Here is a 27468-nt window from a genome sequence, read left to right on the forward strand (position 1 = left end):
TGGCTTCAAGACATGCTTCCCTGTGAGAGCTGAGGACAGGGCAGAACCCTCCCGCATCCTGCCTGACTGTAGGAGTAGCTGCTAACATCCTTATGTTAGTGGCTGGGAGAGTTTGCGGGAAAAGCATGTGTGAGCACTGGGCCTGAACTCCCGTGTATCTGAGTTGAATACAGCGATTTCCAATGGCCTTCTTCAATCACAGTGTAGCTAGGTTCCAACTCCCATGTCCGAGTGGGTAGCAGATATCTGCCTCCCATGCATACACACTTCTGAGAGTTGAGCTTATGGCCTGTACCTCCACATCCAGCCTGCTGGTACCCTTGGCTTCTAAAAGGCCTAGGCTCGCTGTTTGACGGAAGTGCTGGGAGAGGTAATTGGAATCACCCGGCACACAAGACTAGTGCCTCCAAGCTCAGTTCAGCGATTTCCTAGTAATTCCTGTGGTAGACTGGTGCTACATACTAAGTTCCATACGTGAGAGGGTAGCTGAACGCCTTGTCCAAAACCATCTTACTTCTGAGAGTTGAGCTCAGCCTCAGTCCCTCACAGTTCCACACTGCCTGCAGAGTGAGTTTCGCAGGTCTTCAGCAGAGACGTTTGCCAGAGGCTTCTGAGTACAAGTTAACAACGCAGACCTGGAGGGTATCTCCAGGTGCAGTAGAGTGGTAATCTTGGAACCTCCTTACTCAGAGTACTGCTACCTTCTCACTGCCATAGGAATGCAGCTAGTTGACAGCTGGCTTCAAGACATGCTTCCCTGTGAGAGCTGAGGACAGGGCAGAATCCTCCCGCATGCTGCCTGACTGTAGGAGTAGCTGCTAACATCCTTATGTTAGTGGCTGGGAGAGGTTGCGGGAAAAGCATGTGTGAGCACTGGGCCTGAACTCCCGTGTATCTGAGTTGAATACAGCGATTTCCACCGGCGTTCCTCAACCAGAGTGTAGCTAGGTTCCAAATCCCATGTACGAGCGGGTAGCAGACATCTGCCTCCCATGCATACACACTTCTGAGAGTTGAGCTTATGGCCTGTACCTCCACAGCCAGCCTGCTGGTACCCTTGGCTTCTAAAAGGCCTAGGCTCGCTGTTTGACGGAAGTGCTGGGAGAGGTAATTGGAATCACCCGGCACACAAGACTAGTGCCTCCAAGCTCAGTTCAGCGATTTCCTAGTTATTCCTGTGGTAGACTGGTGCTACATACTAAGTTCCATACGTGAGAGGGTAGCTGAACGCCTTGTCCAAAACCATCTTATTCTGAGAGTTGAGCTCAGCCTCAGTCCCTCACAGTTCCACACTGCCTGCAGAGTGAGTTTCGCAGGTCTTCAGCAGAGACGTTTGCCAGAGGCTTCTGAGACGCAGGGTAACAATGCAGACCTGGAGGGTAACCCCAGGTGCAGTCGACTGGTAATCTTGGAACCTCCTGACTCAGAATACTGCTACCTTCTCACTGCCATAGGAATGCAGCTAGTTGACAGCTGGCTTCAAGACATGCTTCCCTGTGAGAGCTGAGGACAGGGCAGAACCCTCCCGCATGCTGCCTGACTGTAGGAGTAGCTGCTAACATCCTTATGTTAGTGGCTGGGAGAGGTTGCGGGAAAAGCATGTGTGAGCACTGGGCCTGAACTCCCGTGTATCTGAGTTGAATACAGCGATTTCCAACGGCTTTCCTCAACCAGAGTGTAGCTAGGTTCCAAATCCCATGTACGAGGGGGTAGCAGACATCTGCCTCCCATGCATACACACTTCTGAGAGTTGAGCTTATGGCCTGTACCTCCACATCCAGCCTGCTGGTACCCTTGGCTTCTAAAAGGCCTAGGATCTCTGTTTGACGGAAGTGCTGGGAGAGGTAATTGGAATCTCCCGGCACACAAGACGAGTGCCTCCAAGCTCAATTCACGGTTTCCCAGTAATTCTTGTGGTAGACAGGTGCTACATACTAAGTTCCATATGTGAGAAGGTAGCTAAACGCCTTGTCCAAAAGCATCTTACTTCTGAGAGTTGAGCACACCCTCAGTCCCTCACACTTCCACACTGCCTGCAGAGTGAGTTTCACACGTCTTCACCAGAGACGATTGCCTGAGGCTTCTGAGTACAAGTTAACAACGCAGACCTGGAGGGTATCTCCAGGTGCAGTAGAGTGGAAATCTTGGAACCTCCTGACTCAGAGTACTGCTACCTTCTCACTGCCATAGGAATGCAGCTAGTTGACAGCTGGCTTCAAGACATGCTTCCCTGTGAGAGCTGAGGACAGGGCAGAACCCTCCCGCATCCTGCCTGACTGTAGGAGTAGCTGCTAACATCCTAATGTTAGTGGCTGGGAGAGGCTGCGGGAAAAGCATGTGTGAGCACTGGGCCTGAACTCCCGTGTATCTGAGTTGAATACAGCGATTTCCAACGGCTTTCCTCAACCAGAGTGTAGCTAGGTTCCAAATCCCATGTACGAGCGGGTAGCAGACATCTGCCTCCCATGCATACACACTTCTGAGAGTTGAGCTTATGGCCTGTACCTCCACATCCAGCCTGCTGGTACCCTTGGCTTCTAAAAGGCCTAGGCTCGCTGTTTGACGGAAGTGCTGGGAGAGGTAATTGGAATCTCCCGGCACACAAGACGAGTGCCTCCAAGCTCAATTCACGATTTCCCAGTAATTCTTGTGGTAGACAGATGCTACATACTAAGTTCCATATGTGAGAAGGTAGCTGAACGCATTGTACAAAAGCATCTTACTTCTGAGAGTTGAGCACACCCTCAGTCCTCACACTTCCACACTACCTGCAGAGTGAGTTTCACACGTCTTCACCAGAGACGATTGCCAGAGGCTTCTGAGTACAAGTTAACAATGCAGACCTGGAGGGTATCTCCAGGTGCAGTAGAGTGGTAATCTTGGAACCTCCTGACTCAGAGTACTGCTACCTTCTCACTGCCATAGGAATGCAGCTAGTTGACAGCTGGCTTCAAGACATGCTTCCCTGTGGGAGCTGAGGACAGGGCAGAACCCTCCCGCATGCTGCCTGACTGTAGGAGTAGCTGCTAACATCCTAATGTTAGTGGCTGGGAGAGGTTGCGGGAAAAGCATGTGTGAGCACTGGGCCTGAACTCCCGTGTATCTGAGTTGAATACAGCGATTTCCAATGGACTTCTTCAATCACAGTGTAGCTAGGTTCCATCTCCCATGTCCGAGTGGGTAGCAGACATCTTCCTCCCATGCATATACACTTCTGAGAGTTGAGCTTATTGCCTGTACCTCCACATCCAGCCTGCTGGTACACTTGGCTTCTAAAAGGCCTAGGCTCGCTGTTTGACGGAAGTGCTGGGAGAGGTAATTGGAATCACCCGGCACACAAGACTAGTGCCTCCAAGCTCAGTTCAGCGATTTCCTAGTAATTCCTGTGTTAGACTGGTGCTACATACTAAGTTCCATACGTGAGAGGTTAGCTGAACGCCTTGTCCAAAACCATCTTACTTCTGAGAGTTGAGCTCAGCCTCAGTCCCTCACAGTTCCACACTGCCTGCAGAGTGAGTTTCGCAGGTCTTCAGCAGAGACGTTTGCCAGAGGCTTCTGAGACGCAGGGTAACAATGCAGACCTGGAGTGTATCCCCAGGAGCAGTCGACTGGTAATCTTGGAACCTCCTGACTCAGAATACTGCTACCTTCTCACTGCCATAGGAATGCAGCTAGTTGACAGCTGGCTTCAAGACATGCTTCCCTGTGAGAGCTGAGGACAGGGCAGAACCCTCCCGCATGCTGCCTGACTGTAGGAGTAGCTGCTAACATCCTTATGTTAGTGGCTGGGAGAGGTTCCGGGAAAAGCATGTGTGAGCACTGGGCCTGAACTCCCGTGTATCTGAGTTGAATACAGCGATTTCCAACGGCTTTCCTCAACCAGAGTGTAGCTAGGTTCCAAATCCCATGTACGAGCGGGTAGCAGACATCTGCCTCCCATGCATACACACTTCTGAGAGTTGAGCTTATGGCCTGTACCTCCACAGCCAGCCTGCTGGTACCCTTGGCTTCTAAAAGGCCTAGGCTCGGTGTTTGACGGAAGTGCTGGGAGAGGTAATTGGAATCACCCGGCACACAAGACTAGTGCCTCCAAGCTCAGTTCAGCGATTTCCTAGTAATTCCTGTGGTAGACTGGTGCTACATACTAAGTTCCATACGTGAGAGGGTAGCTGAACGCCTTGTCCAAAACCATCTTACTTCTGAGAGTTGAGCTCAGCCTCATTCCCTCACAGTTCGACACTGCCTGCAGAGTGAGTTTCGCAGGTCTTCAGCAGAGACGTTTGCCAGAGGCTTCTGAGACGCAGGGTAACAATGCAGACCTGGAGGGTATCCCCAGGTGCAGTTGACTGGTAATCTTGGAACCTCCTGACTCAGAATACTGCTACCTTCTCACTGCCATAGGAATGCAGCTAGTTGACAGCTGGCTTCAAGACATGCTTCCCTGTGAGAGCTGAGGACAGGGCAGAACCCTCCCCCATGCTGCCTGACTGTAGGAGTAGCTGCTAACATCCTTATGTTAGTGGCTGCGAGAGGTTGCGGGAAAAGCATGTGTGAGCACTGGGCCTGAACTCCCGGGTATCTGAGTTGAATACAGCGACTTCCAACGGCTTTCCTCAACCAGAGTGTAGCTAGGTTCCAAATCCCATGTACGAGCGGGTAGCAGACATCTGCCTCCCATGCATACACACTTCTGAGAGTTGAGCTTATGGCCTGTACCTCCACATCCAGCCTGCTGGTACCCTTGGCTTCTAAGAGGCCTAGGCTCGCTGTTTGACGGAAGTGCTGGGAGAGGTAATTGGAGTCTCCAGGCACACAAGACGAGTCCCTCCAAGCTCAATTCACGATTTCCCAGTAATTCTTGTGGTAGACAGGTGCTACATACTAAGTTCCATATGTGAGAAGGTAGCTGAACGCCTGGTCCAAAAGCATCTTACTACTGAGAGTTGAGCACACCCTCAGGCCCTCACACTTCAACACTGCCTGCAGAGTGAGTTTCACACGTCTTCACCAGAGAGGATTGCCAGAGGCTTCTGAGTTCAAGTTAACAATGCAGACCTGGAGGGTATCTCCAGGTGCAGTAGAGAGGTAATCTTGGAACCTCCTGACTCAGAGTACTGCTACCTTCTCATTGCCATAGGAATGCAGCTAGTTGACAGCTGGCTTCAAGACATGCTTCCCTGTGAGAGCTGAGGACAGGGAAGAACCCTCCCGCATCCTGCCTGAGTGTAGGAGTAGCTGCTAACATCCTAATGTTAGTGGCTGGGAGAGGTCGCGGGAAAAGCATGTGTGAGCACTGGGCCAGAACTCCCGTGTATCTGAGTTGAATACAGCGATTTCCAATGGCCTTCTTCAATCACACTGTAGCTAGGTTCCAACTCCCATGTCCGAGTGGGTAGCAGACATCTGCCTCCCATGCATATACACTTCTGAGAGTTGAGCTTATGGCCTGTACCTCCACATCCAGCCTGCTGGTACCCTTGGCTTCTAAAAGGCCTAGGCTCGCTGTTTGACGGAAGTGCTGGGAGAGGTAATTGGAATCACCCGGCACACAAGACTAGTGCCTCCAAGCTCAGTTCAGCGATTTCCTAGTAATTCCTGTGGTAGACTGGTGCTACATACTAAGTTCCATACGTGAGAGGGTAGCTGAACGCCTTGTCCAAAACCATCTTACTTCTGAGCGTTGAGCTCAGCCTCAGTCCCTCACAGTTCCACACTGCCTGCAGAGTGAGTTTCGCAGGTCTTCAGCAGAGACGTTTGCCAGAGGCTTCTGAGACGCAGGGTAACAATGCAGACCTGGAGGGTATCCCCAGGTGCAGTCGACTGGTAATCTTGGAACCTCCTGACTCAGAATACTGCTACCTTCTCACTGCCATAGGAATGCAGCTAGTTGACAGCTGGCTTCAAGACATGCTTCCCTGTGAGAGCTGAGGACAGGGCAGAACCCTCCCGCATGCTGCCTGACTGTAGGAGTAGCTGCTAACATCCTTATGTTAGTGGCTGGGAGAGGTTACGGGAAAAGCATGTGTGAGCACTGGGCCTGAACTCCCGTGTATCTGAGTTGAATACAGCGATTTCCAACGGCTTTTCGCAACCAGAGTGTAGCTAGGTTCCAAATCCCATGTACGAGCGGGTAGCAGACATCTGCCTCCCATGCATACACACTTCTGGGAGTTGAGCTTATGGCCTGTACCTCCACATCCAGCCTGCTGGTACCCTTGGCTTCCAAAAGGCCTAGGCTCTCTATTTGACGGAAGGGCTGGGAGAGGTAATTGGTATCTCCCGGCACACAAGACGAGTGCCTCCAAGCTCAATTCACGATTTCCCAGTAATTCTTGTGGTAGACAGGTGCTACATACTAAGTTCCATATGTGAGAAGGTAGCTGAACGCCTTGTCCAAAAGCATCTTACTTCTGAGAGTTGAGCACACCCTCAGGCCCTCACACTTCCACACTGCTGCAGAGTGAGTTTCACACGTCTTCACCAGAGACGATTGCCAGAGGCTTCTGAGTACGTTAACAATGCAGACCTGGAGGTTATCTCCAGGTGTAGTAGAGTGGTAATCTTGGAACCTCCTGACTCAGAGTACTGCTACCTTCTCACTGCCATAGGAATGCAGCTAGTTGACAGCTGGCTTCAAGACATGCTTCCCTGTGAGAGCTGAGGACAGGGCAGAACCCTCCCGCATCCTGCCTGACTGTAGGAGTTGCTGCTAACATCCTTATGTTAGTGGCTGTGAGAGGTTGCGGGAAAAGCATGTGTGAGCACTGGGCCTGAACTCCCGTGTATCTGAGTTGAATACAGCGATTTCCAATGGCCTTCTTCAATCACAGTGTAGCTAGGTTCCAACTCCCATGTCCGAGTGGGTAGCAGACATCTGCCTCCCATGCATACACACTTCTGAGAGTTGAGCTTATGGCCTGTACCTCCACATCCAGCCTGCTAGTACCCTTGGCTTCTAAAAGGCCTAGGCTCGCTGTTTGACGGAAGTGCTGGGAGAGGTAATTGGAATCACCCGGCACACAAGACTAGTGCCTCCAAGCTCAGTTCAGCGATTTCCTAGTAATTCCTGTGGTAGACTGGTGCTACATACTAAGTTCCATACGTGAGAGGGTAGCTGAACGCCTTGTCCAAAACCATCTTACTTCTGAGAGTTGAGCTCAGCCTCAGTCCCTCACAGTTCCACACTGCCTGCAGAGTGAGTTTCGCAGGTCTTCAGCAGAGACGTTTGCCAGAGGCTTCTGAGACGCAGGGTAACAATGCAGACATGGAGGGTATCCCCAGGTGCAGTCGACTGGTAATCTTGGAACCTCCTGACTCAGAATACTGCTACCTTCTCACTGCCATAGGAATGCAGCTAGTTGACAGCTGGCTTCAAGACATGCTTCCCTGTGAGAGCTGAGGACAGGGCAGAACCCTCCCGCATGCTGCCTGACTGTAGGAGTAGCTGCTAACATCCTTATGTTAGTGGCTGGGAGAGGTTACGGGAAAAGCATGTGTGAGCACTGGGCCTGAACTCCCGTGTATCTGAGTTGAATACAGCGATTTCCAACGGCTTTTCGCAACCAGAGTGTAGCTAGGTTCCAAATCCCATGTACGAGCGGGTAGCAGACATCTGCCTCCCATGCATACACACTTCTGGGAGTTGAGCTTATGGCCTGTACCTCCACATCCAGCCTGCTGGTACCCTTGGCTTCCAAAAGGCCTAGGCTCTCTGTTTGACGGAAGGGCTGGGAGAGGTAATTGGTATCTCCCGGCACACAAGACGAGTGCCTCCAAGCTCAATTCACGATTTCCCAGTAATTCTTGTGGTAGACAGGTGCTACATACTAAGTTCCATATGTGAGAAGGTAGCTGAACGCCTTGTCCAAAAGCATCTTACTTCTGAGAGTTGAGCACACCCTCAGTCCCTCACACTTCCACACTGCTGCAGAGTGAGTTTCACACGTCTTCACCAGAGACGATTGCCAGAGGCTTCTGAGTACGTTAACAATGCAGACCTGGAGGGTATCTCCAGGTGCAGTAGAGTGGTAATCTTGGAACCTCCTGACTCAGAGTACTGCTACCTTCTCACTGCCATAGGAATGCAGCTAGTTGACAGCTGGCTTCAAGACATGCTTCCCTGTGAGAGCTGAGGACAGGGCCGAACCCTCCCGCATGCTGCCTGACTGTAGGAGTAGCTGCTAACATCCTTATGTTAGTGGCTGGGAGAGGTTGCGGGAAAAGCATGTGTGAGCACTGGGCCTGAACTCCCGTGTATCTGAGTTGAATACAGCGATTTCCAATGGCCTTCTTCAATCACAGTGTAGCTAGGTTCCAACTCCCATGTCCGAGTGGGTAGCAGACATCTGCCTCCCATGCATACACACTTCTGAGAGTTGAGCTTATGGCCTGTACCTCCACATCCAGCCTGCTGGTACCCTTGGCTTCTAAAAGGCCTAGGCTCGCTGTTTGACGGAAGTGCTGGGAGAGGTAATTGGAATCACCCGGCACACAAGACTAGTGCCTCCAAGCTCAGTTCAGCGATTTCCTAGTAATTCCTGTGGTAGACTGGTGCTACATAATAAGTTCCATACGTGAGAGGGTAGCGGAACGCCTTGTCCAAAACCATCTTACTTCTGAGAGTTGAGCTCAGCCTCAGTCCCTCACAGTTCCACACTGCCTGCAGAGTGAGTTTCGCAGGTCTTCAGCAGAGACGTTTGCCAGAGGCTTCTGAGACGCAGGGTAACAATGCAGACCTGGAGGGTATCCCCAAGTGCAGTCGACTGGTAATCTTGGAACCTCCTGACTCAGAATACTGCTACCTTCTCACTGCCATAGGAATGCAGCTAGTTGACAGCTGGCTTCAAGACATGCTTCCCTGTGAGAGCTGAGGACAGGGCAGAACCCTCCCGCATGCTGCCTGACTGTAGGATTAGCTGCTAACATCCTTATGTTAGTGGCTGGGAGAGGTTGCGGGAAAAGCATGTGTGAGCACTGGGCCTGAACTCCCGTGTATCTGAGTTGAATACAGCGACTTCCAACGGCTTTCCTCAACCAGAGTGTAGCTAGGATCCAAATCCCATGTACGAGCGGGTAGCAGACATCTGCCTCCCATGCATACACAGTTCTGAGAGTTGAGCTTATGGCCTGTACCTCCACATCCAGCCTGCAGGTACCCTTGGCTTCTAAAAGGCCTAGGCTCGCTGTTTGTCGGAAGTGCTGGGAGAGGTAATTGGAATCTCCCGGCACACAAGACGAGTGCCCCAAGCTCAATTCACGATTTCCCAGTAATTCTTGTGGTAGACAGGTGCTACATACTAAGTTCCATATGTGAGAAGGTAGCTGAACGCCTTGTCCAAAAGCATCTTACTTCTGAGAGTTGAGCACACCCTCAGTCCCTCACACTTCCACACTGCCTGCAGAGTGAGTTTCACACGTCTTCACCAGAGACGATTGCCAGAGGCTTCTGAGTACAAGTTAACAATGCAGACCTGGAGGGTATCTCCAGGTGTAGTAGAGTGGTAATCTTGGAACCTCCTGACTCAGAGTACTGCTACCTTCTCACTGCCATAGGAATGCAGCTAGTTTACAGCTGGCTTCAAGACATGCTTCCCTGTGAGAACTGAGGACAGGGCAGAACCGTCCCGCATCCTGCCTGACTGTAGGAGTAGCTGCTAACATTCTAATGTTAGTGGCTGGGAGAGGTTGCGGGAAAAGCATGTGTGAGCACTGGGCCTGAACTCCCGTGTATCTGAGTTGATTACAGCGATTTCCAATGGCCTTCTTCAATCACAGTGTAGATAGGTTCCAACTCCCATGTCCGAGTGGGTAGCAGACATCTGCCTCCCATGCATACACACTTCTGATAGTTGAGCTTATGGCCTGTACCTCCACAGCCAGCCTGCTGGTACCCTTGGCTTCTAAAAGGCCTAGGCACGCTGTTTGACGGAAGTGCTGGGAGAGGTAATTGGAATCACCCGGCACACAAGACTAGTGCCTCCAAGCTCAGTTCAGCGATTTCCTAGTAATTCCTGTGGTAGACTGGTGCTACATACTAAGTTCCATACGTGAGAGGGTAGCTGAACGCCTTGTCCAAAACCATCTTACTTCTGAGAGTTGAGCTCAGCCTCAGTCCCTCACAGTTCCACACTGCCTGCAGAGTGAGTTTCGCAGGTCTTCAGCAGAGACGTTTGCCAGAGGCTTCTGAGACGCAGGGTAACAATGCAGACCTGGAGGTTATCCCCAGGTGCAGTCGACTGGTAATCTTGGAACCTCCTGACTCAGAATACTGCTACCTTCTCACTGCCATAGGAATGAAGCTAGTTGACAGCTGGCTTCAAGACATGCTTCCCTGTGAGAGCTGAGGACAGGGCAGAACCCTCCCGCATGCTGCCTGACTGTAGGAGTAGCTGCTAACATCCTTATGTTAGTGGCTGCGAGAGGTTGCGGGAAAAGCATGTGTGAGCACTGGGCCTGAACTCCCGTGTATCTGAGTTGAATACAGCGATTTCCAACGGCTTTCCTCAACCAGAGTGTAGCTAGGTTCCAAATCCCATGTACGAGCGGGTAGCAGACATCTGCCTCCCATGCATACACACTTCTGAGAGTTGAGCTTATGGCCTGTACCTCCACATCCAGCCTGCTGGTACCCTTGGCTTCTAAAAGGCCTAGGCTCGCTGTTTGACGGAAGTGCTGGGAGAGGTAATTTGAATCTCCCGGCACACAAGACGAGTGCCTCCAAGCTCAATTCACGATTTCCCAGTAATTCTTGTGGTAGACAGGTGCTACATACTAAGTTCCATATGTGAGAAGGTAGCTGAACGCCTTGTCCAAAAGCATCTTACTTCTGAGAGTTGAGCACACCCTCAGTCCCTCACACTTCCACACTGCCTGCAGAGTGAGTTTCACACGTCTTCACCAGAGACGATTGCCAGAGGCTTCTGAGTACAAGTTAACAATGCAGACCTGGAGGGTATCTCCAGGTGCAGTAGAGTGGTAATCTTGGAACCTCCTGACTCAGAGTACTGCTACCTTCTCACTGCCATAGAAATGCAGCTAGTTGACAGCTAGCTGGCTTCAAGACATGCTTCCCTGTGGGAGCTGAGGACAGGGTAGAACCCTCCCGCATGCTGCCTGACTGTAGGAGTAGCTGCTAACATCCTAATGTTAGTGGCTGGGAGAGGTTACGGGAAAAGCATGTGTGAGCACTGGGTCTGAACTCCCGTGTATCTGAGTTGAATACAGCGATTTCCAATGGCCTTCTTCAATCACAGTGTAGCTAGGTTCCAACTCCCGTATACGAGTGGGTAGCAGACATCTTCCTCCCATGCATATACACTTCTGAGAGTTGAGCTTATGGCCTGTACCTCCACAGCCAGCCTGCTGGTACCCTTGGCTTCTAAAAGGCCTAGGCTCGCTGTTTGACGGAAGTGGTGGGAGAGGTAATTGGAATCACCCGGCACACAAGACTAGTGCCTCCAAGCTCAGTTCAGCGATTTCCTAGTAATTCCTGTGGTAGACTGGTGCTACATACTAAGTTCCATACGTGAGAGGGTAGCTGAACGCCTTGTCCAAAACCATCTTACTTCTGAGAGTTGAGCTCAGCCTCAGTCCCTCACAGTTCCACACTGCCTGCAGAGTGAGTTTCGCAGGTCTTCAGCAGAGACGTTTGCCAGAGGCTTCTGAGACGCAGGGTAACAATGCAGACCTGGAGGTTATCCCCAGGTGCAGTCGACTGGTAATCTTGGAACCTCCTGACTCAGAATACTGCTACCTTCTCACTGCCATAGGAATGCAGCTAGTTGACAGCTGGCTTCAAGACATGCTTCCCTGTGAGAGCTGAGGACAGGGCAGAACCCTCCCGCATGTTGCCTGACTGTAGGAGTAGCTGCTAACATCCTTATGTTAGTGGCTGGGAGAGGTTGCGGGAAAAGCATGTGTGAGCACTGGGCCTGAACTCCCGTGTATCTGAGTTGAATACAGCGATTTCCAACGGCTTTCCTCAACCAGAGTGTAGCTAGGTTCCAAATCCCATGTACGATCGGGTAGCAGACATCTGCCTCCCATGCATACACACTTCTGAGAGTTGAGCTTATGGCCTGTACCTCCACATCCAGCCTGCTGGTACCCTTGGCTTCTAAAAGGCCTAGGCTCGCTGTTTGACGGAAGTGCTGGGAGAGGTAATTGGAATCTCACGGCAGACAAGACTAGTGCCTCCAATCTCAATTCACGATTTCCCAGTAATTCTTGTGGTAGACAGGTGCTACATACTAAGTTCCATATGTGAGAAGGTAGCTGAACGCCTTGTCCAAAAGCATCTTACTTTGAGAGTTGAGCACACCCTCAGTCCCTCACAGTTCCACACTGCCTGCAGAGTGAGTTTCACACGTCTTCACCAGAGACGATTGCCAGAGGCTTCTGAGTACAAGTTAACAATGCAGACCTGGAGGGTATCTCCAGGTGTAGTAGAGTGGTTATCTTGGAACCTCCTGACTCAGAGTACTGCTACCTTCTCACTGCCATAGGAATGCAGCTAGTTGACAGCTGGCTTCAAGACATGCTTCCCTGTGAGAACTGAGGACAGGGCAGAACCCTCCCGCATCCTGCCTGAATGTAGGAGTAGCTGCTAACATCCTAATGTTAGTGGCTGGGAGAGGTTGCGGGAAAAGCATGTGTGAGCACTGGGCCTGAACTCCCGTGTATCTGAGTTGAATACAGCGATTTCCAATGGCCTTCTTCAATCACAGTGTAGCTAGGTTCCAACTCCCATGTCCGAGTGGGTAGCAGACATCTGCCTCCCATGCATACACACTTCTGAGAGTTGAGCTTATGGCCTGTACCTCCACATCCAGCCTGCTGGTACCCTTGGCTTCTAAAAGGCGTAGGCTCGCTGTTTGACGGAAGTGCTGGGAGAGGTAATTGGAATCACCCGGCACACAAGACTAGTGCCTCCAAGCTCAGTTCAGCGATTTCCTAGTAATTCCTGTGGTAGACTGGTGCTACATACTAAGTTCCATACGTGAGAGGGTAGCTGAACGCCTTGTCCAAAACCATCTTACTTCTGAGAGTTGAGCTCAGCCTCAGTCCCTCACCGTTCCACACTGCCTGCAGAGTGAGTTTCACATGTCTTCACCAGAGACGATTGCCAGAGGCTTCTGAGTACAAGTTAACAATGCAGACCTGGAGGGTATCTCCAGGTGTAGTAGAGTGGTAATCTTGGAACCTCCTGACTCAGAGTACTGCTACCTTCTCACTGCCATAGGAATGCAGCTAGTTGAGAGCTGGCTTCAAGACATGCTTCCCTGTGAGAGCTGAGGACAGGGCAGAACCCTCCCGCATGCTGCCTGACTGTAGGAGTAGCTGCTAACATCCTAATGTTAGTGGCTGGGAGAGTTTGCGGGAAAAGCATGTGTGAGCACTGGGCCTGAACTCCCGTGTATCTGAGTTGAATACAGCGATTTCCAATGGCCTTCTTCAATCACAGTGTACCTAGGTTCCAACTCCCATGTCCGAGTGGGTAGCAGACATCTGCCTCCCATGCATACACTTCTGAGAGTTGAGCTTATGGCCTGTACCTCCACATCCAGCCTGCTGGTACCCTTGGCTTCTAAAAGGCCTAGGCTCGCTGTTTGACGGAAGTGCTGGGAGAGGTAATTGGAATCACCCGGCACACAAGACTAGTGCCTCCAAGCTCAGTTCAGCGATTTCCTAGTAATTCCTGTGGTAGACTGGTGCTACATACTAAGTTCCATACGTGAGAGGGTAGCTGAACGCCTTGTCCAAAAGCATCTTACTTCTGAGAGTTGAGCTCAGCCTCAGTCCCTCACAGTTCGACACTGCCTGCAGAGTGAGTTTCGCAGGTCTTCAGCAGAGTCCTTTGCCAGAGGCTTCTGAGACGCAGGGTAACAATGCAGACCTGGAGGGTATCCCCAGGTGCAGTCGACTGGTAATCTTGGAACCTCCTGACTCAGAATACTGCTACCTTCTCACTGCCATAGGAATGCAGCTAGTTGACAGATGGCTTTAAGACATGCTTCCCTGTGAGAGCTGAGGACAGGGCAGAACCCTGCCGCATGCTGCCTGACTGTAGGAGTAGCTGCTAACATCCTTATGTTAGTGGATGGGAGAGGTTGCGGGAAAATCATGTGTGAGCACTGGGCCTGAACTCCCGTGTATCTGAGTTGAATACAGCGATTTCCAACGGCTTTCCTCAACCAGAGTGTAGCTAGGTTCCAAATCCCATGTACGGGCGGGTAGCAGACATCTGCCTCCCATGCATACACACTTCTGAGAGTTGAGCTTATGGCCTGTACGTCCACATCCAGCCTGCTGGTACCCTTGGCTTCTAAAAGGCCTAGGCTCGCTGTTTGACGGAAGTGCTGGGAGAGGTAATTGGAATCTCCCGGCACACAAGATGATTCCCTCCAAGCTCAATTCACGATTTCCCAGTAATTCTTGTGGTAGACAGGTGCTACATACTAAGTTCCATATGTGAGAAGGTAGCTGAACGCCTTGTCCAAAAGCATCTTACTTCGGAGAGTTGAGCACACCCTCAGGCCCTCACACGTCAACACTGCCTGCAGAGTGAGTTTCACACGTCTTCACCAGAGACGATTGCCAGAGGCTTCTGAGTACAAGTTAACAACGCAGACCTGGAGGGTATCTCCAGGTGCAGTAGAGTGGTAATCATGGAACCTCCTTACTCAGGGTACTGCTACCTTCTCATTGCCATAGGAATGCAGCTACTTGACAGCTGGCTTCAAGACATGCTTCCCTGTGAGAGCTGGGGACAGGGCAGAACCCTCCCGCATGCTGCCTGACTGTAGGAGTAGCTGCTAACATCCTTATGTTAGTTGCTGGGAGAGGTTGCGGGAAAAGCATGTGTGAGCACTGGGCCTGAACTCCCGTGTATCTGAGTTGAATACAGCGATTTCCAACGGCTTTCCTCAACCAGAGTGTAGCTAGGGTCCAAATCCCATGTACGGGCGGGTAGCAGACATCTGCCTCCCATGCATAAACACTTCTGAGAGTTGAGCTTATGGCCTGTACCTCCACAGCCAGCCTGCTGGTACCCTTGGCATCTAAAAGGCCTAGGCTCGCTGTTTGACGGAAGTGCTGGGAGAGGTAATTGGAATCACCCGGCACACAAGACTAGTGCCTCCAAGCTCAGTTCAGCGATTTCCTAGTAATTCCTGTGGTAGACTGGTGCTACATACTAAGTTCCATACGTGAGAGGGTAGCAGAACGCCTTGTCCAAAACCATCTTACTTCTGAGAGTTGAGCTCAGCCTCAGTCCCTCACAGTTCCACACTGCCTGCAGAGTGAGTTTCGCAGGTCTTCAGCAGAGACGTTTGCCAGAGGCTTCTGAGACGCAGGGTAACAATGCAGACCTGGAGGGTATCCCCAGGTGCAGTCGACTGGTAATCTTGGAACCTCCTGACTCAGAATACTGCTACCTTCTCACTGCCATAGGAATGCAGCTAGTTGACAGCTGGCTTCAAGACATGCTTCCCTGTGAGAGCTGAGGACAGGGCAGAACCCTCCCGCATGCTGCCTGACTGTAGGAGTAGCTGCTAACATCCTTATGTTAGTGGCTGGGAGAGGTTGCGGGAAAAGCATGTGTGAGCACTGGGCCTGAACTCCCGTGTATCTGAGTTGAATACAGCGATTTCCAACGGCTTTCCTCAACCAGAGTGTAGCTAGGTTCCAAATCCCATGTACGAGCGGGTAGCAGACATCTGCCTCCCATGCATACACACTTCTGAGAGTTGAGCTTATGGCCTGTACCTCCACATCCAGCCTGCTGGTACCCTTGGCTTCTAAAAGGCCTAGGCTCGCTGTTTGACGGAAGTGCTGGGAGAGGTAATTGGAATCACCCGGCACACAAGACTAGTGCCTCCAAGCTCAGTTCAGCGATTTCCTAGTAATTCCTGTGGTAGACTGGTGCTACATACTAAGTTCCATACGTGAGAGGGTAGCTGAACGCCTTGTCCAAAAGCATCTTACTTCTGAGAGTTGAGCTCAGCCTCAGTCCCTCACAGTTCGACACAGCCTGCAAAGTGAGTTTCGCAGGTCTTCAGCAGAGTCGTTTGCCAGAGGCTTCTGAGACGCAGGGTAACAATGCAGACCTGGAGGGTATCCCCAGGTGCAGTCGACTGGTAATCTTGGAACCTCCTGACTCAGAATACTGCTACCTTCTCACTGCCATAGGAATGCAGCTAGTTGACAGATGGCTTTAAGACATGCTTCCCTGTGAGAGCTGAGGACAGGGCAGAACCCTGCCGCATGCTGCCTGACTGTAGGAGTAGCTGCTAACATCCTTATGTTAGTCGCTGGGAGAGGTTGCGGGAAAAGCATGTGTGAGCACTGGGCCTGAACTCCCGTGTATCTGAGTTGAATACAGCGATTTCCAACGGCTTTCCTCAACCAGAGTGTAGCTAGGTTCCAAATCCCATGTACGAGCGGGTAGCAGACATCTGCCTCCCATGCATACACACTTCTGAGAGTTGAGCTTATGGCCTGTACCTCCACAGCCAGCCTGCTGGTACCCTTGGCTTCTAAAAGGCCTAGGCTCGCTGTTTGACGGAAGTGCTGGGAGAGGTAATTGGAATCTCCCGGCACACAAGACGAGTGCCTCCAAGCTCAATTCACGATTTCCCAGTAATTCTTGTGGTAGACAGGTGCTACATACTAATTTCCATATGTGAGAAGGTAGCTGAACGCCTTGTCCAAAAGCATTATACTTCTGAGAGTTGAGCACACCCTCAGTCCCTCACACTTCCACACTGCCTGCAGAGTGAGTTTCACACGTCTTCACCAGAGACGATTGCCAGAGGCTTCTGAGTACAAGTTAACAATGCAGACCTGGAGGGTATCTCCAGGTGCAGTAGAGTGGTAGTCTTGGAACCTCCTGACTCAGAGTACTGCTACCTTCTCACTGCCATAGGAATGCAGCTAGTTGACAGCTGGCTTCAAGACATGCTTCCCTGTGAGAGCTGAGGACAGGGCAGAACCCTCCCGCATGCTGCCTGACTGTAGGAGTAGCTGCTAACATCCTTATGTTAGTGGCTGGGAGAGGTTGCGGGAAAAGCATGTGTGAGCACTGGGCCTGAACTCCCGTGTATCTGAGTTGAATACAGCGATTTCCAACGGCTTTCCTCAACCAGAGTGTAGCTAGGTTCCAAATCCCATGTACGAGCGGGTAGCAGACATCTGCCTCCCATGCATACACACTTCTGAGAGTTGAGCTTATGGCCTGTACCTCCACAGCCAGCCTGCTGGTACCCTTGGCTTCTAAAAGGCCTAGGCTCGCTGTTTGACGGAAGTGCTGGGAGAGGTAATTGGAATCTCCCGGCACACAAGGCGAGTGCCTCCAAGCTCAATTCACGATTTCCCAGTAATTCTTGTGGTAGACAGGTGCTACATACTAAGTTCCATATGTGAGAAGGTAGCTGAACGCCTTGTCCAAAAGCATCTTACTTCTGAGAGTTGAGCTCAGCCTCAGTCCCTCACACTTCCACACTGCCTGCAGAGTGAGTTTCACACGTCTTCACCAGAGACGATTGCCAGAGGCTTCTGAGTACGTTAACAATGCAGACCTGGAGGGTATCTCCAGGTGCAGTAGAGTGGTAATCTTGGAACCTCCTGACTCAGAGTACTGCTACCTTCTCACTGCCATAGGAATGCAGCTAGCTGACAGCTGGCTTCAAGACATGCTTCCCTGTGAGAGCTGAGGACAGGGCAGAACCCTACCGCATGCTGCCTGACTGTAGGAGTAGCTGCTAACATCCTTATGTTAGTGGCTGGGAGAGGTTGCGGGAAAAGCATGTGTGAGCGCTGGGCCTGAAATCCCGTGTGTCTGAGTTGAATACAGCGATTTCCAACGGCTTTCCTAAACCAGAGTGTAGCTAGGTTCCAAATCCCATGTACGAGCGGGTAGCAGACATCTGCCTCCCATGCATACACACTTCTGAGAGTTGAGCTTATGGCCTGTACCTCCACAGCCAGCCTGCTGGTACCCTTGGCTTCTAAAAGGCCTAGGCTCGCTGTTTGACGGAAGTGCTGGGAGAGGTAATTGGAGTCTCCCGGCACACAAGACGAGTGCCTCCAAGCTCAATTCACGATTTCCCAGTAATTCTTGTGGTAGACAGGTGCTACATACTAAGTTCCATATGTGAGATGGTAGCTGAACGCCTTGTCAAAAGCATCTTACTTCTGAGAGTTGAGCCCACCCTCAGTCCCTCACAGTTCCACACTGCCTGCAGAGTGAGTTTCACACGTCTTCACCAGAGACGATTGCCAGAGGCTTCTGAGTACAAGTTAACAATGCAGACCTGGAGGGTATCTCCAGGTGCAGTAGAGTGGTAATCTTGGAACCTCCTGACTCAGAGTACTGCTACCTTCTCACTGCCATAGGAATGCAGCTAGTTGACAGCTGGCTTCAAGACATGCTTCCCTGTGAGAGCTGAGGACAGGGCAGAACCCTCCCGCATGCTGCCTGACTGTAGGAGTAGCTGCTAACATCCTTATGTTAGTGGCTGGGAGAGGTTGCGGGAAAAGCATGTGTGAGCACTGGGCCTGAACTCCCGTGTATCTGAGTTGAATACAGCGATTTCCACCGGCGTTCCTCAACCAGAGTGTAGCTAGGTTCCAAATCCCATGTACGAGCGGGTAGCAGACATCTGCCTCCCATGCATACAAACTTCTGAGAGTTGAGCTTATGGCCTGTACCTCCACAGCCAGCCTGCTGGTACCCTTGGCTTCTAAAAGGCCTAGGCTCGCTGTTTGACGGAAGTGCTGGGAGAGGTAATTGGAATCACCCGGCACACAAGACTAGTGCCTCCAAGCTCAGTTCAGCGATTTCCTAGTTATTCCTGTGGTAGACTGGTGCTACGTACTAAGTTCCATACGTGAGAGGGTAGCTGAACGCCTTGTCCAAAACCATCTTAGTTCTGAGAGTTGAGCTCAGCCTCAGTCCCTCTCAGTTCCACACTGCCTGCAGAGTGAGTTTCGCAGGTCTTCAGCAGAGACGTTTGCCAGAGGCTTCTGAGACGCAGGGTAACAATGCAGACCTGGAGGGTATCCCCAGGTGCAGTCGACTGGTAATCTTGGAACCTCCTCACTCAGAATACTGCTACCTTCTCACTGCCATAGGAATGCAGTTAGTTGACAGCTGGCTTCAAGACATGCTTCCCTGTGAGAGCTGAGGACAGGGCAGAACCCTCCCGCATGTTGCCTGACTGTAGGAGTAGCTGCTAACATCCTTATGTTAGTGGCTGGGAGAGGTTGCGGGAAAAGCATGTGTGAGCACTGGGCCTGAACTCCCGTGTATCTGAGTTGAATACAGCGATTTCCAACGGCTTTCCTCAACCAGAGTGTAGCTAGGTTCCAAATCCCATGTACGAGCGGGTAGCAGACATCTGCCTCCCATGCATACACACTTCTGAGAGTTGAGCTTATGGCCTGTACCTCCACAGCCAGCCTGCTGGTACCCTTGGCTTCTAAAAGGCCTAGGCTCGCTGTTTGACGGAAGTGCTGGGAGAGGTAATTGGAATCTCCCGGCACACAAGGCGAGTGCCTCCAAGCTCATATCACGATTTCCCAGTAATTCTTGTGGTAGACAGGTGCTACACACTAAGTTCCATATGTGAGATGGTAGCTGAACGCCTTGTCCAAAAGCATCTTACTTCTGAGAGTTGAGCCCACCCTCAGTCCCTCACAGTTCCACACTGCCTGCAGAGTGAGTTTCACACGTCTTCAGCAGAGACGATTGCCAGAGGCTTCTGAGTACAAGTTAACAATGCAGACCTGGAGGGTATCTCCAGGTGCAGTAGAGTGGTAATCTTGGAACCTCCTGACTCAGAGTACTGCTACCTTCTCACTGCCATAGGAATGCAGCTAGTTGACAGCTGGCTTCAAGACATGCTTCCCTGTGAGAGCTGAGGACAGGGCAGAACCCTCCCGCATGCTGCCTGACTGTAGGAGTAGCTGCTAACATCCTAATATTAGTGGCTTGGAGAGGTTGCGGGAAAAGCATGTGTGAGCACTGGGCCTGAACTCCCGTGTACCTGAGTTGAATACAGCGATTTCCAACGGCTTTCCTCAACCAGAGTGTAGCTAGCTTCCAAATCCCATGTACGAGCGGGTAGCAGACATCTGCCTCCCATGCATACACACTTCTGAGAGTTGAGCTTATGGCCTGTACCTCCACAGCCAGCCTGCTGGTACCCTTGGCTTCTAAAAGGCCTAGGCTCGCTGTTTGACGGAAGTGCTGGGAGAGGTAATTGGAATCACCCAGCACACAAGACTAGTGCCTCTAAGCTCAGTTCAGCGATTTCCTAGTAATTCCTGTGGTAGACTGGTGCTACATACTAACTTCCATACGTGAGAGGGTAGCTGAACGCCTTGTCCAAAACAATCTTACTTCTGAGAGTTGAGCTCACCCTCAGTCCCTCACAGTACCACACTGCATGCAGAGTGAGTTTCGCAGGTCTTCAGCAGAGACGTTTGCCAGAGGCTTCTGAGACGCAGGGTAACAATGCAGACCTGGAGGGTATCCCCAGGTGCAGTCGACTGGTAATCTTGGAACCTCCTGACTCAGAATACTGCTACCTTCTCACTGCCATAGGAATGCAGCTAGTTGACAGCTGGCTTCAAGACATGCTTCCCTGTGAGAGCTGAGGACAGGGCAGAACCCTCCCGCATGCTGCCTGACTGTAGGAGTAGCTGCTAACATCCTTATGTTAGTGGCTGGGAGAGGTTGCGGGAAAAGCTTGTGTGAGCACTGGGCCTGAACTCCCGTGTATCTGAGTTGAATACAGCGATTTCCAACGGCTTTCCTCAACCACAGTGTAGCTAGGTTCCAAATCCCATGTACGAGCGGGTAGCAGACATCTGCCTCCCATGCATACAAACTTCTGAGAGTTGAGCTTATGGCCTGTACCTCCACAGCCAGCCTGCTGGTACCCTTGGCTTCTAAAAGGCCTAGGCTTGCTGTTTGACGGAAGTGCTGGGAGAGGTAATTGGAATCACCCGGCACACAAGACTAGTGCCTCCAAGCTCAGTTCAGCGATTTCCTAGTTATTCCTGTGGTAGACTGGTGCTACATACTAAGTTCCATACGTGAGAGGGTAGCTGAACGCCTTGTCCAAAACCATCTTACTTCTGAGAGTTGAGCTCAGCCTCAGTCCCTCACAGTTCCACACTGCCTGCAGAGTGAGTTTCGCAGGTCTTCAGCAGAGACGTTTGCCAGAGGCTTCTGAGACGCAGGGTAACAATGCAGACCTGGAGGGTATCCCCAGGTGCAGTCGACTGGTAATCTTGGAACCTCCTGACTCAGAATACTGCTACCTTCTCACTGCCATAGGAATGCAGTTAGTTGACAGCTGGCTTCAAGACATGCTTCCCTGTGAGAGCTGAGGACAGGGTAGAACCCTCCCGCATGCTGCCTGACTGTAGGAGTAGCTGCTAACATCCTTATGTTAGTGGCTGGGAGAGGTTGCGGGAAAAGCATGTGTGAGCACTGGGCCTGAACTCCCGTGTATCTGAGTTGAATACAGCGATTTCCAACGGCTTTCCTCAACCAGAGTGTAGCTAGGTTCCAAATCCCATGTACGAGCGGGTAGCAGACATCTGCCTCCCATGCATACACACTTCTGAGAGTTGAGCTTATGGCCTGTACCTCCACATCCAGCCTGCTGGTACCCTTGTCTTCTTAAAGGCCTAGGCTCTCTGTTTGACGGAAGTGCTGGGAGAGGTAATTGGAATCTCCCGGCACACAAGACGAGTGCCTCCAAGCTCAATTCACGATTTCCCAGTAATTCTTGTGGTAGACAGGTGCTACATACTAAGTTCCATATGTGAGAAGGTAGCTGAACGCCTTGTCCAAAAGCATCTTACTTCTGAGAGTTGAGCACACCCTCAGTCCCTCACACTTCCACACTGCCTGCAGAGTGAGTTTCACACGTCTTCACCAGAGACGATTGCCAGAGGCTTCTGAGTACAAGTTAACAATGCAGACCTGGAGGGTATCTCCAGGTGCAGTAGAGTGGTAATCTTGGAACCTCCTGACTCAGAGTACTGCTACCTTCTCACTGCCATAGGAATGCAGCTAGTTGACAGCTGGCTTCAAGACATGCTTCCCTGTGAGAGCTGAGGACAGGGCAGAACCCTCCCGCATGCTGCCTGACTGTAGGAGTAGCTGCTAACATCCTTATGTTAGTGGCTGGGAGAGGTTGCGGGAAAAGCATGTGTGAGCACTGGGCCTGAACACCCGTGTATCTGAGTTGAATACAGCGATTTCCAACGGCTTTCCTCAACCAGAGTGTAGCTAGGTTCCAAATCCCATGTACGAGCGGGTAGCAGACATCTGCCTCCCATGCATACACACTTCTGAGAGTTGAGCTTATGGCCTGTACCTCCACATACAGCCTGCTGGTACCCTTGGCTTCTAAAAGGCCTAGGCTCGCTGTTTGATGGAAGTGCTGGGAGAGGTAATTGGAATCTCCCGGCACACAAGACGAGTGCCTCCAAGCTCAATTCACGATTTCCCAGTAATTCTTGTGGTAGACAGGTGCTACATACTAAGTTCCATATGTGAGAAAGTAGCTGAACGCCTTGTCCAAAAGCATCTTACTTCTGAGAGTTGAGCACACCCTCAGTCCCTCACACTTCCACACTGTCTGCAGAGTGAGTTTCACACGTCTTCACCAGAGACGATTGCCAGAGGCTTCTGAGTACAAGTTAACAATGCAGACCTGGAGGGTATCTCCAGGTGCAGTAGAGTGGTAATCTTGGAACCTCCTGACTCAGAGTACTGCTACCTTCTCACTGCCATAGGAATGCAGCTAGTTGACAGCTGGCTTCAAGACATGCTTCCCTGTGAGAGCTGAGGACAGGGCAGAACCCTCCCGCATGCTGCCTGACTGTAGGAGTAGCTGCTAACATCCTTATGTTAGTGGCTGGGAGAGGTTGCGGGAAAAGCATGTGTGAGCACTGGGCCTGAACTCCCGTGTATCTGAGTTGAATACAGCGATTTCCAACGGCTTTCCTCAACCAGAGTGTAGCTAGGTTCCAAATCCCATGTACGAGCGGGTAGCAGACACCTGCCTCCCATGCATACACACTTCTGAGAGTTGAGCTTATGGCCTGTACCTCCACAGCCAGCCTGCTGGTACCCTTGGCTTCTAAAAGGCCTAGGCTCGCTGTTTGACGGAAGTGCTGGGAGAGGTAATTGGAATCTCCCGGCACACAAGGCGAGTGCCTCCAAGCTCAATTCACGATTTCCCAGTAATTCTTGTGGTAGACAGGTGCTACATACTAAGTTCCATATGTGAGATGGTAGCTGAACGCCTTGTCCAAAAGCATCTTACTTCTGAGAGTTGAGCCCACCCTCAGTCCCTCACAGTTCCACACTGCCTGCAGAGTGAGTTTCACACGTCTTCACCGGAGACGATTGCCAGAGGCTTCTGAGTACAAGTTAACAATGCAGACCTGGAGGGTATCTCCAGGTGCAGTAGAGTGGTAATCTTGGAACCTCCTGACTCAGAGTACTGCTACCTTCTCACTGCCATAGGAATGCAGCTAGTTGACAGCTGGCTTCAAGACATGCTTCCCTGTGAGAGCTGAGGACAGGGCAGAACCCTCCCGCATGCTGCCTGACTGTAGGAGTAGCTGCTAACATCCTTATGTTAGTGGCTGGGAGAGGTTGCGGGAAAAGCATGTGTGAGCACTGGGCCTGAACTCCCGTGTATCTGAGTTGAATACAGCGATTTCCATGGCCTTCTTCAATCACAGTGTAGCTAGGTTCCAACTCCCATGTCCGAGTGGGTAGCAGACATCTGCCTCCCATGCATATACACTTCTGAGAGTTGAGCTTATGGCCTGTACCTCCACAGCCAGCCTGCTGGTACCCTTGGCTTCTAAAAGGCCTTGGCTCCCTGTTTGACGGAAGTGCTGGGAGAGGTAATTGGAATCACCCGGCACACAAGACTAGTGCCTCCAAGCTCAGTTCAGCGATTTCCTAGTTATTCCTGTGGTAGACTGGTGCTACATACTAAGTTCCATACGAGAGAGGGTAGCTGAACGCCTTGTCCAAAACCATCTTACTTCTGAGAGTTGAGCTCAGCCTCAGTCCCTCACAGTTCCACACTGCCTGCAGAGTGAGTTTCGCAGGTCTTCAGCAGAGACGTTTGCCAGAGGCTTCTGAGACGCAGGGTAACAATGCAGACCTGGAGGGTATCCCCAGGTGCAGTCGACTGGTAATCTTGGAACCTCCTGACTCAGAATACTGCTACCTTCTCACTGCCATAGGAATGCAGCTAGTTGACAGCTGGCTTCAAGACATGCTTCCCTGTGAGAGCTGAGGACAGGGCAGAACCCTCCCGCATGCTGCCTGACTGTAGGAGTAGCTGCTAACATCCTTATGTTAGTGGCTGGGAGAGGTTGCGGGAAAAGCATGTGTGAGCACTGGGCCTGAACTCCCGTGTATCTGAGTTGAATACAGCGATTTCCAACGGCTTTCCTCAACCAGAGAGTAGCTAGGTTCCAAATCCCATGTACGAGCGGGTAGCAGACATCTGCCTCCCATGCATACACACTTCTGAGAGTTGAGCTTATGGCCTGTACCTCCACAGCCAGCCTGCTGGTACCCTTGGCTTCTAAAAGGCCTAGGCTCGCTGTTTGACGGAAGTGCTGGGAGAGGTAATTGGAATCTCCCGGCACACAAGGCGAGTGCCTCCAAGCTCAATTCACGATTTCCCAGTAATTCTTGTGGTAGACAGGTGCTACATACTAAGTTCCATATGTGAGATGGTAGCTGAACGCCTTGTCCAAAAGCATCTTACTTCTGAGAGTTGAGCCCACCCTCAGTCCCTCACAGTTCCACACTGCCTGCAGAGTGAGTTTCACACGTCTTCACCGGAGACGATTGCCAGAGGCTTCTGAGTACAAGTTAACAATGCAGACCTGGAGGGTATCTCCAGGTGCAGTAGAGTGGTAATCTTGGAAACTCCTGACTCAGAGTACTGCTACCTTCTCACTGCCATAGGAATGCAGCTAGTTGACAGCTGGCTTCAAGACATGCTTCCCTGTGAGAGCTGAGGACAGGGCAGAACCCTCCCGCATGCTGCCTGACTGTAGGAGTAGCTGCTAACATCCTTATGTTAGTGGCTGGGAGAGGTTGCGGGAAAAGCATGTGTGAGCACTGGGCCTGAACTCCCGTGTATCTGAGTTGAATACAGCGATTTCCATGGACTTCTTCAATCACAGTGTAGCTAGGTTCCAACTCCCATGTCCGAGTGGGTAGCAGACATCTGCCTCCCATGCATATACACTTCTGAGAGTTGAGCTTATGGCCTGTACCTCCACAGCCAGCCTGCTGGTACCCTTGGCTTCTAAAAGGCCTTGGCTCCCTGTTTGACGGAAGTGCTGGGAGAGGTAATTGGAATCACCCGGCACACAAGACTAGTGCCTCCAAGCTCAGTTCAGCGATTTCCTAGTTATTCCTGTGGTAGACTGGTGCTACATACTAAGTTCCATACGTGAGAGGTTAGCTGAACGCCTTGTCCAAAACCATCTTACTTCTGAGAGTTGAGCTCAGCCTCAGTCCCTCACAGTTCCACACTGCCTGCAGAGTGAGTTTCGCAGGTCTTCAGCAGAGACGTTTGCCAGAGGCTTCTGAGACGCAGGGTAACAATGCAGACCTGGAGGGTATCCCCAGGTGCAGTCGACTGGTAATCTTGGAACCTCCTGACTCAGAATACTGCTACCTTCTCACTGCCATAGGAATGCAGCTAGTTGACAGCTGGCTTCAAGACATGCTTCCCTGTGAGAGCTGAGGACAGGGCAGAACCCTCCCGCATGCTGCCTGACTGTAGGAGTAGCTGCTAACATCCTTATGTTAGTGGCTGGGAGAGATTGCGGGAAAAGCATGTGTGAGCACTGGGCCTGAACTCCCGTGTATCTGAGTTGAATACAGCGATTTCCAACGGCTTTCCTCAACCAGAGTGTAGCTAGGTTCCAAATCCCATGTACGAGCGGGTAGCAGACATCTGCCTCCCATGCATACACACTTCTGAGAGTTGAGCTTATGGCCTGTACCTCCACATCCAGCCTGCTGGTACCCTTGGCTTCTAAAAGGCCTAGGATCTCTGTTTGACGGAAGTGCTGGGAGAGGTAATTGGAATCTCCCGGCACACAAGACGAGTGCCTCCAAGCTCAATTCACGATTTCCCAGTAATTCTTGTGGTAGACAGGTGCTACATACTAAGTTCCATTTGTGAGAAGGTAGCTGAACGCCTTGTCCAAAAGCATCTTACTTCTGAGAGTTGAGCACACCCTCAGTCCCTCACACTTCCACACTGCCTGCAGAGTGAGTTTCACACGTCTTCACCAGAGACGATTGCCAGAGGCTTCTGAGTACGTTAACAATGCAGACCTGGAGGGTATCTCCAGGTGCAGTAGAGCGGTAATCTTGGAACCTCCTGACTCAGAGTACTGCTACCTTCTCACTGCCATAGGAATGCAGCTAGTTGACAGCTGACTTCAAGACATGCTTCCCTGTGAGAGCTGAGGACAGGGCAGAACCCTCCCGCATCCTGCCTGACTGTAGGAGTAGCTGCTAACATCCTTATGTTAGTGGCTTGGAGAGGTTGCGGGAAAAGCATGTGTGAGCACTGGGCCTGAACTCCCGTGTATCTGAGTTGAATACAGCGATTTCCAACGGCTTTCCTCAACCAGAGTGTAGCTAGGTTCCAAATCCCATGTACGAGCGGGTAGCAGACATCTGCCTCCCATGCATACACACTTCTGAGAGTTGAGCTTATAGCCTGTACCTCCACATCCAGCCTGCTGGTACCCTTGGCTTCTAAAAGGCCTAGGCTCGCTGTTTGACGGAAGTGCTGGGAGAGGTAATTGGAATATCCCGGCACACAAGGCGAGTGCCTCCAAGCTCATATCACGATTTCCCAGTAATTCTTGTGGTAGACAGGTGCTACACACTAAGTTCCATATGTGAGATGGTAGCTGAACGCCTTGTCCAAAAGCATCTTACTTCTGAGAGTTGAGCCCACCCTCAGTCCCTCACAGTTCCACACTGCCTGCAGAGTGAGTTTCACACGTCTTCAGCAGAGACGATTGCCAGAGGCTTCTGAGTACAAGTTAACAATGCAGACCTGGAGGGTATCTCCAGGTGCAGTAGAGTGGTAATCTTGGAACCTCCTGACTCAGAGTACTGCTACCTTCTCACTGCCATAGGAATGCAGCTAGTTGACAGCTGGCTTCAAGACATGCTTCCCTGTGAGAGCTGAGGACAGGGCAGAACCCTCCCGCATGCTGCCTGACTGTAGGAGTAGCTGCTAACATCCTAATATTAGTGGCTTGGAGAGGTTGCGGGAAAAGCATGTGTGAGCACTGGGCCTGAACTCCCGTGTATCTGAGTTGAATACAGCGATTTCCAATGGCCTTCTTCAATCACAGTGTAGCTAGGTTCCA

This window comes from Canis aureus, chromosome 20 (assembly GCF_053574225.1).
Source record: "Canis aureus isolate CA01 chromosome 20, VMU_Caureus_v.1.0, whole genome shotgun sequence".
Taxonomy (NCBI): domain Eukaryota; kingdom Metazoa; phylum Chordata; class Mammalia; order Carnivora; family Canidae; genus Canis; species Canis aureus.